Here is an 18,836-nt window from a genome sequence, read left to right as displayed (position 1 = left end):
TTCAAACTAGTAACAGAAAGTTGTTCTTCACAAAGCAAAGAGTCAACCTGTGGAACTCCTTGCTGCAGGAGGCTGTGAAGGCTAGAACTGGAACAGAGTTTAAAGGGAAGTGAGATCAAGTCATGGAGGTTGGGTCCATGGAGTGCTATTAGCCAGGGAGTAGGAGTAGTGTCCCTGCCCAAGGTTTGTGGAAGGCTGGAGAGGGATGGCACGAGACAAATGGCTTGGTCACTGTCTTCGGTCCATCCCCTCCAGAGTCCCTAGGGTTGGCTGCTGTCAGCAAACAGGCTACTGGGCTAGATGGACCTTTGGTCTGACCCAGTACGGCCATTGTAAGCTCAGGGCTCAGGGTCGGGGGTCTCAGTGGACCACCTTGATTTTCATGCACACCTGCTCCTGGGTGACCAGGCTGGCAGCTCTCCTGCCCTAGCTGGCCACTTTCCTGTGTCTAGTGCGGAGGTCGTGGACGAGGTCCACGATGTCCGCACTAGCCCAGGCGGGTGCCCGCCTCTTGCGGTCCCGGGCAAGCTCCCGGGAGCCACCAGCCTGGTGGCTGCCTGGTGGAAGAGGGGGAGGGCTGGGTGGCATCGGGTGGGTGGCTCGATCCGTGCCAGGTGCAGGGTCTGCTGGCTGGGTGCTGGCAGTCTTGCACCTGGCACGGGCACCGTAGCCAGCCCGTGCCCCTTTAAGGGGTCCGGGGCCAGGAGGGGGGCAGACGAGTTTCCCTGGTGTTGGCCAGAGTGTCCACCAGGGAAAGCTGGGGAGGGCTAGCCTCCCACTAGTTCGAATTAAGGGGCTACACACCCCTTAATTCAAACTAGCTAGTTCTAACTAGGCTTAATCCTCGTAAAATGAGGTTTTCCTAGTTCGAACTAAGCGCTCCACTAGTTCAAATTAAATTCGAACTAACGGAGTGCTAGTGTAGCGCCTATGAAAGTTAGTTCGAACTAACGTCCATTAGTTCGAACTAACTTTGTAGTGTAGACATACCCTCGGAGAGATGTTTTGGGAGTAATTACACAGTAAGATAACCAGGTTTTCCGAGAGTTGTCCCATTTTTAAGGTACCTAATTGCAGGAAATCTGTCAGAGTGCTAACTAAACATTGCCAACTCTCCAGTTTTATGGGCTCAGAATTCCCTGACAAACTGTTGTTTTGTACCTCACAGCAGCAGTTCTCGGGCAACCAAAATTCAAACTTGTTCCATGCTCCTGTGAACTGCAAGTGTTGAGTTTTTCACAGCTCTCTAGGTAGCCACCCCACAGGGCTAATCTTAGTTGTAGTTTACTCATCTTCTTCAAGAACTCTGAGTGCCTCTGGTGGACGATAATGCTATTATTGTTGCAGTTAGAGCAGCTCCCTTGTACCACAGGCCAATGCAAAAACATGTCTGCACTGAAGAAGTCACTGAAATATGCAGAATATTGTGGAAAGAAATGACAAGGACCTTAAGTCATATGCAGTATCAAGCAAATGTACGTGGCAGATAAATGGACAAGAGTTCAAATCAAAGACTATATGACAGCGATTGTCTTCTAGGTTTCTTTCTTTCCTCTGTTCTAATAGGGGATCCAGACTTTTCAGAGGCAGGTATTCCCGCTATTGCTGGCTTTGGACAGAAAGCACATTGCTGCTACCCAGTTACATAAAATGAACAGACGAACAGCTGAATCACTGACCCTGAATGGCCTTTTCCCTAGGATTTGTGGTTTTGGACAATGAAGCCAACATTTTACATGCAGTCAGTGGTGGTGCTTAGAACTGTGAAGAAAACATGTTTTGAATGTACAGGCAGTCCCCGGGTTACGTACAAGATAGGGACTGTAGGTTTGTTCTTAAGTTGAATCTGTATGTAAGTCGGAACTGGCATCCAGATTCAGCCACTGCTGAAACTGATCAGTTTCAACAGCGGCTGAATCTGGACGCCAGTTCTGACTTACATACAGATTCAACTTAAGAACCCCAGGCATCCCCAAGTCAGCTGCTGCTGAAACTGATCAGCGGCTGATTCCAGGAAGCCCGGGGCAGGGGCTTCCTGTAGTCAGCCACTGGTCAGTTTCAGCAGCGGCTGACTTGGGGATGCCTGGGGCAGAGCAGCTGGGGTGCTGCTGGGTTGGTCCAGTAGCGCCGCCGCTCCTCGGCGCTACTGGACCAACCCAGCAGCACCCAAGCTGCTCTGCCCCAGGCGTCCTGATTCAGCCGCTGCTGAAACTGACCAGCAGTGGCTGAATCAGGACGCCTGGGGCAGAGCAGCTGGGGTGCTGCCGGGTTGGTCCAGTAGCGCCCAGAGCGGCGCTACGGGACCAACCGGCAGTGCCCCAGCTGCTGTACCACAGGCGTCCAGAGCAAAGCCACGGAGCACGGGGGCAGCGGGACAGCCCAGATGCGCCATGGCTGTCCTGCTGCCCTTGGGCTCCGCGGCTTTGCTCTGCTTTGCTCCCCATCTCCCTGGTCTGCAGACCAGGGGGACGGGGAGCAAAGCGGCGGAACACGCGGGCAGCCTCCCCATGACGTCACTTCTGCGACCTCCTTTCCTCACCCCCTCTCCGCACCGTCGGCCGGCCCCGGCTTGTCACCCAGACGGTGCGCTGGCCCCCCCGCTCGGGGGGAGTGGACGGCTATGCACACCGTGCCGGGGAGTGCTCCTTTCCCCTGCGGCCGCGGCGCCCCGGCGGCCTCCGGGAGGGGCGGGGCTACCCCGCCACAGCTACTTACCACTGACTCACTGCACATTCACTTCAGAATTAACTTGTGCTCTCACCTGTATGGAAGCGCTTCATCCCACCCTCTTCCAAACACAAGAACCCCTTGCCCCAGGTTCAGACATGCTTTGAAACAGTTTGTGTGGTGGTGGGAGTGGGGAAGAGCTCAGGCTCCATTTTAATTTGAGCCACTAACCACCGACTTTGCCATACAAGAAATCTCAGTTATTTAACATGGGCACTGATAGTTCTCAATACCTCCCCACAATTCTGACTGAGCCATATTCTTCAGCCCTTCTTTCTATTGTCTTCTTCGGCACAAGAAGTTACCTATAAACACCACGTCAGTACTTAAACCCTATATTCCATGCAGCCTGATACATGGATACTCTGCACAGTGCTTGATGCCATTTCAGAGAGTCTCATCCCAGCAGGCTGATTGGGGTGCAGAGGCTTATATTATAGAGCAGCTCAAAGAACTCCAGCTATGCCCCCAGAAGTCCTAGTGCCTAACCCAGTTTAATGCAGTGCCAGTGTAGACATGGTTACTTGGGTATGACTTGGATGTGAGTCAGAAGTGCAGATGCTCACAGCTGAGCTTGGCTAACACAGATTCCCAGACCCAGGTTAACGCTATAGTGAAGACACGCCCTAAATCATCAAATCCCATATCTACAGAATTTCCATCAAAAGAGTGCAATATGTCTAATCACTAAATCTGAAAGATTAACTTAAATGTAAAGCAAACTGAGGATGAAAGCAGCATTCACTCCCACAACAACATAGCTTTCAGGCATACTGGCAGGCACAAGATCGCCTTTGTACTTTTGGCTTCCAGTCATTCTGGTTATAAAAATACATTTCCTAAGGCATTCAGAACACAGAGTAAACATTAAACCATGGTCCAAAAGCTTTAACTATGTTAAAGTGCACACTCTGTATTTTATCTGAAAACCCAAACACATATAAGACTTTCTCAACACATAAAGTATTACCTGGGATAGCACTTCAAATGCAAATGAAGGGCTCTGTAAAATTATTGTAATGCAAGAGCACCATGGTTTATTAAAAGCAGATTTGCAAGGTTAATTTTCAATTATGTATTTCTTATTAATTTCCTAGCTGTCTTGCTATTATTAAATTTAAAGAGGAAGATACTTTCAATGTGTCCAGCTTCTGTGGCTTTATTACTGATAATTATTCCTATTTTCCAATTTGTGTTACTCTCGCGTGTTGCAAAATTTGTAATTAATGAGCAAATAATTATAGCAGCACTTACTAGAGCTGCTTTGGTTAAAGCTGTGTCAGCTTTTGCATTAGGGTCCCCATTTTTCAAGGGTTATTACTCAAGCATAAAAATTCACTCTGAACAGTACCTTGTCATACGAGCCGTCAGCTGAGAGTGATACTTCTCTTTTCAATGTTTCTAAACAGCATCATTTGATTCTTTTTTTAAATGGTTGGCCATTGTAAATATAAAATATTTAAAAACCAAGAGGTTTATTGCTCTTAAATTTTTCAGTGCCATGATGACTTTGATAACTAGATAGCTAAATATTATTACAAGTGACAATTTGCACATTTAAAATGAAAAGTGAGGGGTGGGATCCTCTCCAAAGACCACAACTGAGCTCTTGATGCCTGGGTACTTTACAAAATAAGCAGAGCAAAGGATGTTTCACATACACTGGAGATGTGCATTCTAGACCCAGCCTAGGGTCTAGAACCTTATGCCTCTTTCAAGGAGGTTTACAGGATCTGTCGAAAAAGTCTTTCTTTCTCGACAGATCCCCCTCTAGACTGCCTCTTTTTGCTGACAAAGTGCTGAGTTGGCAAAAGTAGTGGCCATTTTTATGCAACTTAGGTGCGGGATATTTAAATCCCTGCCTCATTTGCAGTGTTGGCATGCCTAATCTGCATCCCTCTGCCGACAAAGGGATGCAGTCTAGACATACCCCTAGTGAAGAGCTTAAGAGCAAACTTTAAAAAGATAGTGCTCCATTGGACTCAATGGGATTACTGCCACATGTGCTTGATGACCCTCTTCTGCAAAGCACTTAAGCATAAGCTCAACTTTCAATACATGTGTAACCCCTATTCAAAAGTAACAACTGCTTTACATGCTTTACTAAATTGGGGCTCCCGAGCTTAATCCTGGTCCCTCAACTCCTAGGGTATGTCAACACTGCGCCTCAGGTATCCCAAAATAGCTATCCCATGTCTTAACAAGCCACCCATTATTCTGAAATGTTTTTTGAAATAACAGGTGCACTATTTCTGTATCCCTGTAACCCTCGTTCCCCGAGGGTTAAGGGAGGTCTCAAATTAGTGTGTTATTTCAAAATTTGGCACTGTGTAGAGGTTCCAAATTTGAAGATAAGATATTTCAAAATAGAATCAAAATAACATATGCAATTTGCATAGTGCAAATTGCATATGTTATTTCAAGTTTAGGGTGCTATGTAGATGCACCCCTACAGAAATCAATGGAAGCTGAGAATACTTAGTACCCCACAAGAATCTCAACATCCTCCAGGATTCATCTCTGTTCATGTAATTTTTAGAAACTGGCCATTAATGTGATCTGAAAGTAAGAGTCTGGCTTCTATTTTCCACTGTTTAATCAAAATGGAAAAAAGTCAGGAGAAGGAAAAATTGCAGCAGCTTTGCACCTACCAAATACATGGCAATTCAAAAACTCTTTTTGGAAGAATGGTATGAAAACATGCAGTAAGTTTTCTCCTAATAACCTTCACATCACGTGTGTGAATGTGGATACAATTAATTTTTTAGGGTGACCCCTGTGCTATCATATCTATATGGACAGTGCCTAACACAACGGGTTCCAAGCCTGACTTGCAACCTCAGAGTGCTCCAAGATCAACAAGAAGATAAATGTATTTTTATGCTGGGTTGCACACACTCTACCTCTCCTTTTTTTCCCCTTCATGTTTTAGTTTGTCACTGCTTATATACATCACTGATTTTTCACCAGTAAAATGAGTGTCTGAAAGCAAGAGATGGAGGTAGGTAGTACAGCCATTGACTTAGATGAGAGCTATGGACCAGACGTAAAAGGCTCTTCAAAACTGAGGAACAACTGCAATGGGAAGATACTGCATAGGTAGCGAGAAGGCCATAAAGAGAGTACAGACTAGGGAATTGATCACAATGCGGTCACTTGCAATATTAGAAACAATACAGCAAGCAGCAAGAGCAAGGTGTTGTATATGTGCTGCCATAGCTTCAAAGAAAATATGTGATTTCAAAAACTACTGGGAGACAGAAATGTAGTGTGACCACTTTCTCCCAAGCATCCCATGCAAATATATTGCTCTCAGAAGCATTGTGACTGCGCTAACTAGCCAGACCCTATTTTGTGTACTTCTTTTGCAAAGACTTTTCAGGTGCTCCTATTTCTTGGGCTCTGCAGGATCCACAATTTTTGAAGCAGCTTAACTGTAGCACTGTACACTATAGACAGAGAACAGGGAAGAGTCGTTGGGTTTTGTTTTGTTTTGTTTTTGTCCTGTTAACAAAAGGACAACTGAGGGTACTTGTTTGCTAGAGATTACCACATTCAACAAGAAGTTTTACCTGTTGGGAAACTCAGCCAGAGGCAATGCTGGCATAGCACAGCTCAGGGAATAAACAATCCTATCTGCACCCTTGCGCAATTACACGGAATCCTGGAAATGGAGTGTCTGGAGCTAATTCTGCCCTCTTTTTTCACATCCATGCAGTTTACCTCCTATGACTGTTAAACTAGTAAGGGTGTTTTGTCTATTCACCATGCTTTTTATCTGGACACGTGTATGTTTCAATTTATATCAGCTGAAGTTCCTTAGGTTCCCTTTCCCCATAATTATCTAGCCATCTCCAGATTTTAATGACTATTTCTAGTACTCATTTCTTTAGTGTAATATTTACAGAAAACTAATTCAAAATTAAACAATAGGATTCTATATTATAAAGAACCAGTTTGAAATCAAAATTGGACATATTACCAATATAAATTTAGATATCTAAATACAAATATGTTCTTCTTTGTCTTTGGTCACACCTTGCTCAATTTATTTGAGGGAGACATTTAAGGAGGCAGAAAAAATGGTATGTCAACCCACATGCATGGTTTCAACACATTTTAATCATAATTCCAGCTCATCTGAATAATCCTTTGTATTTGACCATACATCCATCACACAAGGATAGTAATGATCAGTGATTTATTAGTGTTCCAATGGCATAATACACGACTCTTTTGCGGTACATATCATGACAATGGTATATTAAGTGTAGTGAATACATCAGGCCTGGCAAGAATGGTTCTCACAGAGTAGTGAATCACCAGCAGGTCTCGATGTCACATTTCTATTTCTGTCTCTGTAAATATAGACAGACTTTAACGTTTCCTTAGAGGACGGTCCGAATTCTAATCTCAGCTATACCAGCATCCATCCAGAGTGATTCCACTGAAGTTACTTTGGATTGACACAGGTGTATGGGAGTACAGGACACAATCCAAAGCAATTGCATTTTTTGCAAGGTACATTTTTAGTACCATGACACCTCCACTGCTGAAGAAGATGCAGCTAGATTTTCTCACTGTGAGCTGTTTGCCTGTGAAGAAGCTAGATGGAGGCACACTAGTAAAGAAAATAAAATAAAAGCATGTCATTGGTGCCACCCTGAGGATCGCTTCATATTTCATATGCTTTTTTATCCTAACATCAGTATTCTCACCAATAGCAATTGCAAACCTTACCATGCTACAAGAATACTGATATCATTATTTCTCTCTCTAATAAACACACAAGCGAGTGTGTACGCGCATGCACACATGCAAACACACACACAGACACAGACACACACACACACACCAAAGCCCAGAACACACTGACACTTATTTCATAATAAAAGCTTTGTATAAATACCAGCAGTTACTCTGCATATTGGGGGACTGTCTAGCATTTGGGTAAATATTTTCTGCTGCTGACCTAATATCATGTGTGACATGCTTCCCCAGTTAAGATTAGTTTGCTAAAGCTAGTCAGAGAAATCTATATGTGTTCATATTCCCTTGTTGCTGGGGGGCCTTACATTTTGACTGTAACCATGGTGCTGGTGGATTTATCATAACTCCATGACACAATGTGTGTCTCATTATTCTTTCCTGGCAGCTTTGTATAGCTTTTATTTAGCTGTAAAAATAATTTACATTTCTTGAGCATCTGAATTAAAGATAAACTAGAACTATGACATCCAGGGATAGATATTTTTATGCAAATTTATTTATAACACAAATCACATTTAGAACATAACATCACACCAATGTCTTCTTCAGATGACTTGTCTCTTTTGACAAATATTTAGATCTTTCTTTTGGGAAACAAGCTATTCAAGTATAATGTATACATTTACAAAGAAAATAGAGTAGATAAACAAGTGTAATTCTCACTGATTATTTCCATCAATAAGTAAAATTTGGGAAGCTGGGTTAGTGATAGGTTTGGGTATTAAATTAGGAGTTTTTTCATCTTAATATCATTGATTTCAATGTTTTCCATCTCAGTATTGATAGTCTGACTGCTAACTGATGGTGAAATCCTGGTTCCATTGACTTCATTGGGAGGCCAGGATTTTGCCCCTAATACACATTAAGCAGTCCTGTGGCCTATATGAAGTGCATTGGTGTTATTAGTTCAATTGCTGGTGGTTAACAATCCACATCACAAACAGTACCATCATGTTAGTCTCATGCCATTATTGTCTGTGACAACTTACCTGATACATTCTATCATCAGGACATTGCAATAAAAAACTAACATCTTTTTAATAATTTTTAAGAAAAATTTTGAAATTTGATTTGAAAATAAGCACAATTTAAAATCTTACAGGTTTTTAGCACTAAAATATCAATTTTATAAGTATTGCTAAAATGAATATTTAAGCTGAGAAATGACTGGAAAGAACTAACAAACATTTTTACCTGAACGTCATGAAATCATTTTTGTCAGCTTCCTCAGACTTTTCTTTCTGGTCTCTTCAGTTGGTCATTTTTAGATAATTTCTATATGGTCTCCATTTCTTGATTTGTGTCCAAAAAGTTCGATGGTTAGTTTCTTGAGCTCCCATAAAACATAAGGCTGATGTTTGATCAATGGTTTCACTGTAACCTCTTCCTGTTTGGTGACAGCAGCAGATCAACCATGTCAGAAGCCTCTGCTATTTACCTCCTTCTGTAGCTGTGAACACTCCATTTTCATTGGATGCTACCCTAAAAGGACACCGTAGAACTTTTCTAAAGAAAAATGGAAAACATACTAAATGTCAATAAAACCCATCACAAATCCTAATATATTTTCTTACTCTAAATGTGCTCTGGCAAAAGTTGGACACTGGCACCACTTCTCTGCTTCTCTTAATTATTGTATTGCTAACGCAAATTATCTCAATCTCAGAGACAGGAGCATCTGAGAGGATGGATCATGCAGCATAATGTGCTCTTATGTTAGTGCACCAGTAAATGGTGTTGCCTGTGGTGGTGGGATCCTGTGAGAATTGGAAGGAATACTATTGCTCTTCATTTCCAGCTTTCTAGCCAGATTGCTTTAGCACAAATCAGTGCTTACCCAGCCCCCTTTATATCTCTACTTCTAACTGTAGATGCTGAAGAATGGCTGGTGATGTGAGTGAACCTGCTATGGCTGATATGTCCCAGGCTGTTCCTCTTTCATCACTCCCCTTGGCACTCTGACAAATGTTTTGTGGAATAACCTCAGTCGAATGCTGCAGGCAATATCATGCTCCCCCTTTAGCTCTGCTTCCATGTTCAGACCAAATATAACTCATGAATCAGAAATAATACAAAATATTAGTTCCCGTTTGGCTGGAAAACAGGCCCTACTATGTGTTCGCGGCACTGAAACTGTAAAATCCACATGTTCCCAGACTCTTCAGCACCTGTACTTCATATAGAAAGGTGTGCAAGTCTCTACTATGTCATGCCAACTCATATGCAATCTGGCTTTGTCTCTTATCTGCCACATGAATCCTGTAGGTTTCTTCCTTTCTACACACAGAGCTGGGGGACAACAACAGGGCAAACTCTTGGGGTGCATCTACACTACAGAATTATTTCAAAATAACTCAAATTATTTTGAAAATACAAGATGAGCATTCACATAGAAAGCCTATTATTTCAAAATGATTTCGAAATAAGAGGCTTCTTATTTCGGAATAATAAACCCTCATTTTGTGAGGAATCATGCCTATTTTGAATATGCTGTTTTGAACTAGCGGGGATGTGGATGCTCCTCTTCTGCTATTTCAAAATGGCTCCTCCCCAGGGCCATTCAAAGTAATTACACCCCATTGCTTCCTGGAGCACTAAATCAAGGTAGTGCATCCACATTAGGGGAGCCTGCCTTGGACTAATTTTGAGGCTTCCCTGTAGTGTGGGAAGCCTCAAAATAGTTATTTCAGGAGTTATTATTCCAAAATAACTTATTTCTAAATACCCTTGTAGCATAGACATTGCCTTACTTATCTACAGTTCCCCTTTCTGAAACTTGTCTGTCATTTGGGGGAATGGCCAGCAAATGAAAAGTACATTTGAGATTATATTTCATTTTTAAATATAAGTTTTAATGATAGGGGCAGTGCCTGCAATTAATTGTAATAAGCAAGAACAATTACCAATGAATGTTTTTTTCAAAACAAGTCCTTCCCTAAGCTTTGCATGTTTTGCTACTTAACTGTTAGCTTAATAAACTTAAACTGCAGGCAGAACGTTCTGTCATGGTTTTCTAAGGGCTGAACTCAGTGACTGACAGGTGCATTCCTGCATCCTACATCTCCATCAAACTATGGAGACAGAAAACTTTGTGTGAGGACTGGCATATGTGCAAATAGAAGTAAAATGACAAGGGTGTTTAAAATTTAGTCTATTCAGTAGGATTCTGTTTCTAATTTAGTTCATCTACCCTTAAATGGCACAAAGGTGACTGGGCAAGGAAAGAGATCAGCAGGGATACATAGGGACAGGCAGCTATTTTAGCTGAGGGATATGAATGGGACTACTTGCAGAGAAACAACATGAGTAAAAGTGGCAGAATCTGGCCCTGAGTTATCATGGATTCCATGTCTTCCAACAGCACAATCTCACAAACCTGTAATTTCACCTCATGATTCCTACTCAATAGCAGCTCAAAGTAGACTCAAGAAATTCATCATTTCACTCTTCATTTCCTTCTAGTTACCATTATTCTGCTGAAATGTGGGTTATTGCTTGTGTGTGTATAAAATTCTTTTACATAATGTTGGTATAGCTGTGCTGGTTCCAGAATATGAGCTGGTGAAAGAGGTGAGCTTTCAAACATATCTCTTTCACTAACCAAAGTTGGTCCAAGATATTGCTTCACCCACCTTGTTTCTCTTATAAAAGCAATATTAGAGGGCCACCCGCTGTGACTTGGTTTTGTTGGTTAGTTGCTACAACAGGAGATTGCTGGGTTGTGCAATTGTTCTATTTTGATAGCATTCAAGCATTATTTGTCTGATTCTGTCTACTCTGTCCCCTTTCCCCCTTGCCTTGCAAAATCTTAATTCTTAGAGAGGTCCACTGAGCAATGTGTTTGCTGCTACCAGATCTGCCCATGGTGCATTTGCTTTGCTTTTCAGTACCCAAGACATTTTAGAATGCTCTCTTGTCCAAAATATCTGCCTTTTTCGTATTCTTAATCCATCTGACCTGCTTTTCTTTTTCATCATCCTCTCAACTCAAAAGGAAGAAAGATAAGTGTCTCTTAAACCCTTTTACATTGTTTGAGCCTTTCCTTTTAGTGATGCCATTCTAATGACCACTGACCTCAGTGAAAGTCCTGAGTACCAAATGATAGCAGAATATAGAACTTTGTTTCAATTGACTTCCCTGGGAACTCATTCCATGGGGCCAATATCTACCTTCAAATTCATGCAGGATTTCCATTGACACCAGTGAGGCTTACAAGGGCAGAAGTAAAGGCTCACTTTGCCCCTTGTAATAAGTAGTTCTCATAGATTCATTTTATTCCTACTTTCCTGATTTTTATATTATGTCCCCACATTTTTTTCTCTACTTCATTACTTTTACTAGTCCTTTATCATTGTTGCCTCTTCCATTACTATACTCATAACAACATTTGGATTTTGTTGTAATTTTGAATTGTGTCTTCATGGAAAAAATCTTATAGAATTGTACAGAAATGAAACCATAGGGTTTTATAGAAGCTACTCTAAAAAGGCCCCATTGACTATAAAAAACAATTAGATATTTGTTATGTTTAAACCATCCTACAGAATCCTATATAAGGGAGAAGATTGTTGATAAAATTCTAAACAATATTTTTAAATACCAATAGAAAGTTTATAATTTCCTATAAAATGCTGAACACTTTACACTAGCAGTATAATTCAGATTGCTTTTATCATATGTACAGTACATTTTTAGCCAATTATGTCACCAACATAGCCATAAATTGGGTTGGAAAGAATACAGTCAGATTATCTAACAACACATTCACCTTGATGCTTCAGAGTAGCAACATTCGGAAAAATAATTGATGATGTCCAAAGTTAACAGATTCGTTTTGGATGGGCCAGGTATGTTCATCACAGCATCTATACTACAGCGTTATTCTGAAATATCTTAATTTGAAATAGTTAATTTGAAATAAGTTATTTTGAAATAACGCGTCTATACACAAAATGCAATTCGAAATAGCTTTTTGCTAAATCAAAATAGTGCAGCCACACTGACTGGATGCTGAATCGCATTTAAGGCCAGCTGAAACCGGTTCCGTCAGGGCATCAAGTCAGCAGTTGCTTTGTGTGGCTGCTGTCTTAGGCTATCTGAGGCTTGTGCTTAAAGGAACCCCCGGACAGCCAGTTCACAGCTTTCCCTGCTTGCTTGCCTATCTTGCTGAGGGACAGCAAAGCATTTTTCTCTCTGCTTGCTTGGTTGCCCTCACTCGGGACACGACAGCACTCAGCAGTATGGAGCCAGAGCCACCCCTCTGCACTTTGGTGCTTCTTTTGGATGTTTTGCTGCAAGCCGGGCAGCAAGTGCTGGAGACTGCCTGGCACCATCTGCGGCAGCCCAACCCCCAGGTCCTCTTCATGACCCCCCTGGGGGCCATGGAGTATCAGTGCCTGGATGCCAGTGGGTCCCGCTGCATCTGGCACCTGGACACCAGCAGCGACTTGTGGGACCACATCGTCCTGGAGTGCTGGGGAGACCAACAGTGGACCCAGAACTGCAAGATGAAGGAGGACACATTCCTCGAGCTCTGTCAGTGGCTTGCCCCTGCTCTGCGGCAACAGGACAGCACATAAGGACTGCCATTCCCCTCCTCAAGTGTGTGGTCATCACCCTCTGGAAGCTCTCCACGCTGGATAGCTACCAATCTGTTGGCAACCAGTTCGGCGTGCGGAAATCCACCGTCAGAGCAGTGCTCATCCAGGTATGGCAGTCTCCGGCCATTGTGCCAGGACGGGGGAGGGGGATGCAGGAGTAGATGGGCTGCCCCAGGGAAAAGGGGGGAGGGGATTCAAGTCCCCTCTATGGGAGGGTTTGTTCTGTCCCAGCTGCACTACAGACTTCCCATGGTGGCCAGGATTTCAGGGGGGGAGGGGTTGCTCCTGGGGAGCGGGGCAGTGGTGGGGAAGGAACACTCTCAGCCACCCTGGGACCCCAGTGACTCTTGGTTTTCTGTGTCTCTCTGCAGGTGGTCAAGGTCATCAATAGAGTGCTGCTCTGCAGAGTCATCTGCCTCACGGATTTGGATGAGGTCATCGAGGGCTTTGGTGCCCTGGGCTTCCCCAGCTGCGGGGGCAGGGGGGGATAAAGGGTGGGGGGATAGGCAGGCAATCGACAGGTTGCACATCCCCATCCATGCCCTGGAACACCAGGCCTCCCTCTACATTAACAAGAAGGGATACTTCTTGGTCATCCTTCAGGCCGTGTCTGACCACCTGGGCCACTTCCTGGACATCAATATGGGCTGGTCTGCAAAGCACATGAAGCATGGGTGTACCGCAACTCCTCCGTGTGCCAGAGGCTGCACGTCGGGACCTTCTTCCCTGACTGCCACATCAGGGTTGGGGACATGGACATGCCTGTGTGCCTGCTGGGGAATGGGGCCTACCTGCTACAGCCCTGGCTCATGAAGCCCTACACAGGACACCTCAACCTCTCCCAGAAGACCTTTAATGCCAGGCTCAGCAGGGCCCATACTGTGGTGGAGGGGGCCTTTGGCTGGCTGAAGGCCCGATTTTGATGCCTCCTCACCCGCCTCGACCTCTCCGAGAGTAATATTCCACACATGGTGGCAGCGTGCTGTGTGCTGCACAATTTGTGTGAACAGAAGGGGGAATATTTCCTGCCAGGCTGGATGGCAGAGATCAACCACTTGGCTGGCCTGTATGCACAGCCCCGCACGGCTGCCAGCTGAGAGGCCCATCGGGGGGCTGTCCATATCCAGGAGGCCCTGCGGGAGAGCTTCCACATGGAACAGGACTGAAGTCTCCCTGGCATGCCCCACTGGGGCCTTGTGCCTTATTCCACCCTCACATCCTTCCACTTATCCCTCCCTAGCCCCCCTTCCTGATGTCAAATAAAATACATGTATTTTCAAAAATATAAACTCTGTTTATTTAACAAAACTGGGGAGGGAGGGATGAAACTCTGGGGAGAATGGGGAAAGGAAGAGAGAGGGTGGGAGAGGGGAGGGGGAAGACTAGGAGGAGGGAGCAGGAAGGGGGAAGCAAGGAGAAGAAGGTGGAGGGGAAGCTCAGGGCTCTGAGATGGGGGGTCTTGCCAGGCCAACTGTCTCCCAGCACCGTGGGTACGGGGGCTTCGGTCTCCCCAAGGGAACGGAGAGGAGGATGTGGCGGTTGAGGTAGGGGGTGTGGAGATTGAGGAGGAGGGTGTGGAGGTTGAGGAGAGAGAGGCAGGAGGGGGAGAAGGAGTGGGAGGAGGAATGGGAGCTGGGGAGGCAGCAGGTGCTGGAGTGGCATGAGGCAGCATGCTCTGCACCAGGGTCTGCAGATGGGCACAGATGGCACGACCCTGGGTGAACTGTTCCTACCAGAGCTCCAAATCTAGTTCCACCCAGTGATCAACGGTGTGGTGCAGGGCTTGCAGTGCCCCCAGGTGCTGCTCTCGGTATCCCTGCAGCATTTGGCTGGTCCTCCTGTGGAGCCCTCGTGTGGGAGGATGTCTCGGATGGGGTGGTGCGCCCTGCACGTGCAGCTGGTGCGGCTGTGGAGAAAGAAGAGGAGTTGTCAGTTCTCCCTGGGGATACAGTTGGTGAAGCCCAGCCCCCCTCTTCAAGGTGAGGATGACCATTCCCTGCACCATCAGAGCCGATGTGCTTGCACAGAGGCCATGGTCAGATTGTCCGGCTATCCCCGGGAGTGGTAGCTGCCCCCAGACGGCACCCAGGCCCCTGTGTTGTGAATAGTGTGGCTGAGGTGGGGGGGAAGATGTCCCATGCCTCTGTATAGAGGGGGCTTGTGAAGGGAGGGCGTCCTGCTGTGTCCCTCCCTGGGGTCAGGAGCATGTCAGGTCTCTGCACACACGTGTGCGGCTATCAGGCCACAGTCTCTGTGTGGCACGCAGCTGGAGCCACCTGCCCAGGGGTGGCAGGGCACGTGCTTGCACATGCACAGGTTGCTGCGTGACCCGTGGTAAGCAAGGCCCACATGCGTGGTCCCTGGTCTCCCTCCCCATTCCCTCCGGAAAAGGAACAGTGATGGCACTTACATGGTGTGGCCTCCCCGGACAACCCTGGTGACTCCGCTGCTGGGACAGCTCAGGGGGTCCAGCCGGCATTGCACCCTCTGTGGCACCCTCCATGGCAGTTCCTCTTCTGCACCCTGGTCAGGGCCCTCTGCTCCTGGCTCACTGCCCCCTGGGCTGGCATGGACTGTCCCACCCCCTAGGATGAGGTCCAGGGCCTCAAAATAGGGGCAGGTGTGTGCCCTTGTTGGGGAGCTGCCCCAGGTGGCCCTGGCATATCCCTGCTGCAGTTCTTTAATTTTCATGCACACCTGTTCTTGGGCGCTCATGTGGCCTTTTGTAGCCATGGTGGTATCTATGCGGCTTGTGACGGGGCCGCTCCGCCGCCCACCACTGCTTCCACACCGTCCGCGGCATACTGGGGAGAAGTGGCCACTCCGCGCCACCCCCAGCGGTGCTCTGCCTGCTCCGCCGTAGACGGGGGGCTGACAGAGGCAGCCCTACACTCCCCGATGGAGCCCAGTGGGACCCAAGGGGAAGGGGAAGAAGCGGCGAGGGCGTCCCGGCCACAGCCAAGACCGTGCATGCCTGGGCTTGTCAGCAATGCCGGCCCGGGCAAGGGCCAGCAGGGAATGGGAGAGGGGGAGGAGTCAAGGACGCTGATGTGCCCCCCCCCCCCCCCACATTGGATGCACCAGCTGCGGGATGTTCAAAAGAGGCACCGCCGCCGGAAGTGGTCGCCGGGAGGAGACCGGAGGGGCTAGCCTGAGTCTCAGCATGAGAGCAAGGGAGGTAGGAAGCAACCCAGGGCAGGGTAGCAACCTGGGGGGTTGGTGCGTTGTGGAGTGGAACCCCCACCAACTGGAATTGGGACCCCGGTCCCAGTCCTCAGAGCCCTGGGTACGGGCTTGGAGTGAAGGCAGGCCCGAGCCCCCCTACCTTCCCCTGCCAACTAGCCAAAAGTCAGACGGGAGGCAGAGGACTTTGGGATGACAGCGTCATCAGACTGTCAACGACGCGGGTAACGGGGAGCACAGAGAGGGTACTTGGCCTGGTGGGGCCATAGGCAGAGAGTGGACTGACAGACCCCAGGCGGGGTAGCCCCTCCTGTCTGCTGACACGGCTGTAGATGGCCACATTCCTCCATCTAGTGTAGAGATCATAGATGCTAGAGGCCTCCCCCAAACCTCAATGAGGTCCATGATCTTCGCACTAGTCCAGGATGGCACCCACCTTCTTCGGCCCCTAGCTGGCTCCTGAGAGCTGGGGAACTGGGTGGTGGAGGGCTGGCTGGATCTGGCTGCCTGGCTCATATTGGGACCACTGGGTAGGATCAGTGACTGCTGGCTCTGTGTTTGCTGGCAGGTAGCTGGCACATGCAGTGTGGCCAGAGTCTACCCATTTAAGGGCTCCAGGGCTGGGGAAGCAGAGAGGGGTTTTCCTGGTTTGGCCCAGAGTGGCCACCAGAGCTCCCTGGGAAGGGCTGGAGGCCCCCTATTTTGAAATAAGCATCTACATAGCGCTTATTTTGAATTAGCTATTTCGAATTTGGCATTATTCCTCATAGAATGAGGTTTAACTAATTCAAATTAAGCGCCCCACGATTTCGAATTTATTTTGACATAGCAGTTTGCCTGTATGGATGCTATTAAAGTTAATTTGAAATAATGGCTGTTATTTCGAATTAACTTTGATGTGTAGACATACCCAGAAAGTGGAGCAGAGAAGGTGGGTGGGGAGAAGAAATGGTGGGAGGGCAGTCAGAATTAAAAATGTAAAGGTTATGCACTGGTACATGTTAACTGGTGATAGCCAGAAACATTTGGAAAAGTTCAGTTGCTTTAGATCTCAAAAGGGAATACTAGCATGAAAACCTCAAGCAGGGCAGATAGTTTATTATGGCCCCAGCTCAACAAAGCATACCTGCTTAAATCCCATGAAGTCAGCTGGATTTCAGCACGTGCTTAAATCAGCACATGCTTAGGGATGGTTTGCTGAATCCTTATGACAGCATCACCACCTGCTGCTCTTGTTATACTACCCATCTAGAGCTACAAAAGTAAAATTACATTTTAAAATACTCTTTTGCAATTAGAAACATTTTTGAAGTTTTCTGGTAGCTTACAGGCATCTTCCTGTTTTTCTGCATGACCAATCTCATGTTTTGTTTCTTTAGCAGTGATTTCTGCTTATCCTGATTTGATACAGGAAAATTACTTCTATAGTCCCAAGAAGAGAGGATAAAGAGCCCAAGGAAATAAGTACAGAGTTTAAGTTTCAGAGTATCAGAAAATATAGTGTCAGTATGAGAGCAGTGTTTATGTTTTCTGGATCAGATTCCTTGCAAATTTGGAAAAAACCTACTTCATCTATGTGTCTCAAAGTGAACCTAAAGTGACCAAAGATTGTTAAGGGAGAAATCTCTTCCAGCATAACTGCAGGACCAGATACCTGACACTTGGTCACAACCAACTCCCTGACATCTTCTCTCCACTGTGCCCAAGCAGAGCTTGAATGAAGCCCTCTGTGTTCAAAGTGTAGGCTGATGTGGAAAGAAGGGTATTTGGCATGATAAGCTTGAAAGCTGCCAAAGACATAAGAATTTAAATTTTGACTCAGCCATAACTTTACCTGTTTCTCATTTCTTCTATGAAAACATATGAAACTACACAAAGCTTGAAAATTAATTACCCATTAAACAAATACAGTGTTTCAAAAATTTCCCATCCACTTTCCAATGTCAGAGAGCAAAATTAATAAATTAAGTGCACCACGATATACAGGCAGTATCTAGAATCCAATGCAGAAACATGCAGCATATTGGAGAATGGTACAAGGAAAGAAAGCAGTCCCTGTTTGGAGAGTACAACCATCAACTTCCCATGTTAAGACTAATTGAATATTTAATTCTAAAATGGCAAAATACCTTTTAGCTCTGTATTGAGGGATCACTGATGAGGGGACAACAGAGGACTTGCACTCCTCCATGACACAAATACAAAGCATTAAATATGCCTCCCCTACAAAGTGACTGAATCTTTGCCAAACACAAGATGGTTCAATCCTACACTTGCTATAGTTTCTATGCATTGACCTTCTGTTCGAGTAAATTGTATGAATGAAGAACATTCATTAGGGACCTCACCAGGAGTTAGTGGGAGTTTTTCCATTTACTTCCAGAGGGTTTATATATTGGCCTTTTCTGTTTACAACAACATGCTTAGGGATGACAGTTCCATCAACTGAAATAACAAGAAAAGGTTGTCACTTATTATCCTATTCCATCCCTACACTTTTCTGCCTACATTATATGCACTGCCATTGCGTCTGAACACCTGGCAATAAACAGTAAT

The 18,836-nt window shown here is 45.7% G+C and overlaps 1 long non-coding RNA gene across 4 annotated transcripts in view; it reads right to left on the bottom strand.

The window, feature by feature from the left end:
* LOC142831209 (uncharacterized) overlaps positions 1-17,396 on the bottom strand; it is a 28,253-nt gene extending 10,857 nt beyond the window's left edge. For 3 of the 4 annotated variants that reach the window (XR_012906859.1, XR_012906861.1, XR_012906860.1), the window contains exons 1-2: positions 14,831-17,396; positions 8,692-9,003 (exon numbers count right to left, since the gene is read on the bottom strand). This is a non-coding gene — a long non-coding RNA (uncharacterized LOC142831209). Of the gene's footprint in view, positions 1-6,850; positions 7,349-8,691; positions 9,004-14,830 lie in introns of those variants that run through there. The other variant, XR_012906862.1, reaches the window with a different exon arrangement.
* Positions 17,397-18,836: the final 1,440 nt, after the last annotated feature.

This window comes from Pelodiscus sinensis, chromosome 13 (genome assembly GCF_049634645.1).
Source record: "Pelodiscus sinensis isolate JC-2024 chromosome 13, ASM4963464v1, whole genome shotgun sequence".
NCBI classification, from domain to species: domain Eukaryota; kingdom Metazoa; phylum Chordata; order Testudines; family Trionychidae; genus Pelodiscus; species Pelodiscus sinensis.
The sequence above is the reverse complement of the archived record's forward strand: the minus strand, read 5'-3'. Positions and strand labels throughout refer to the sequence as shown.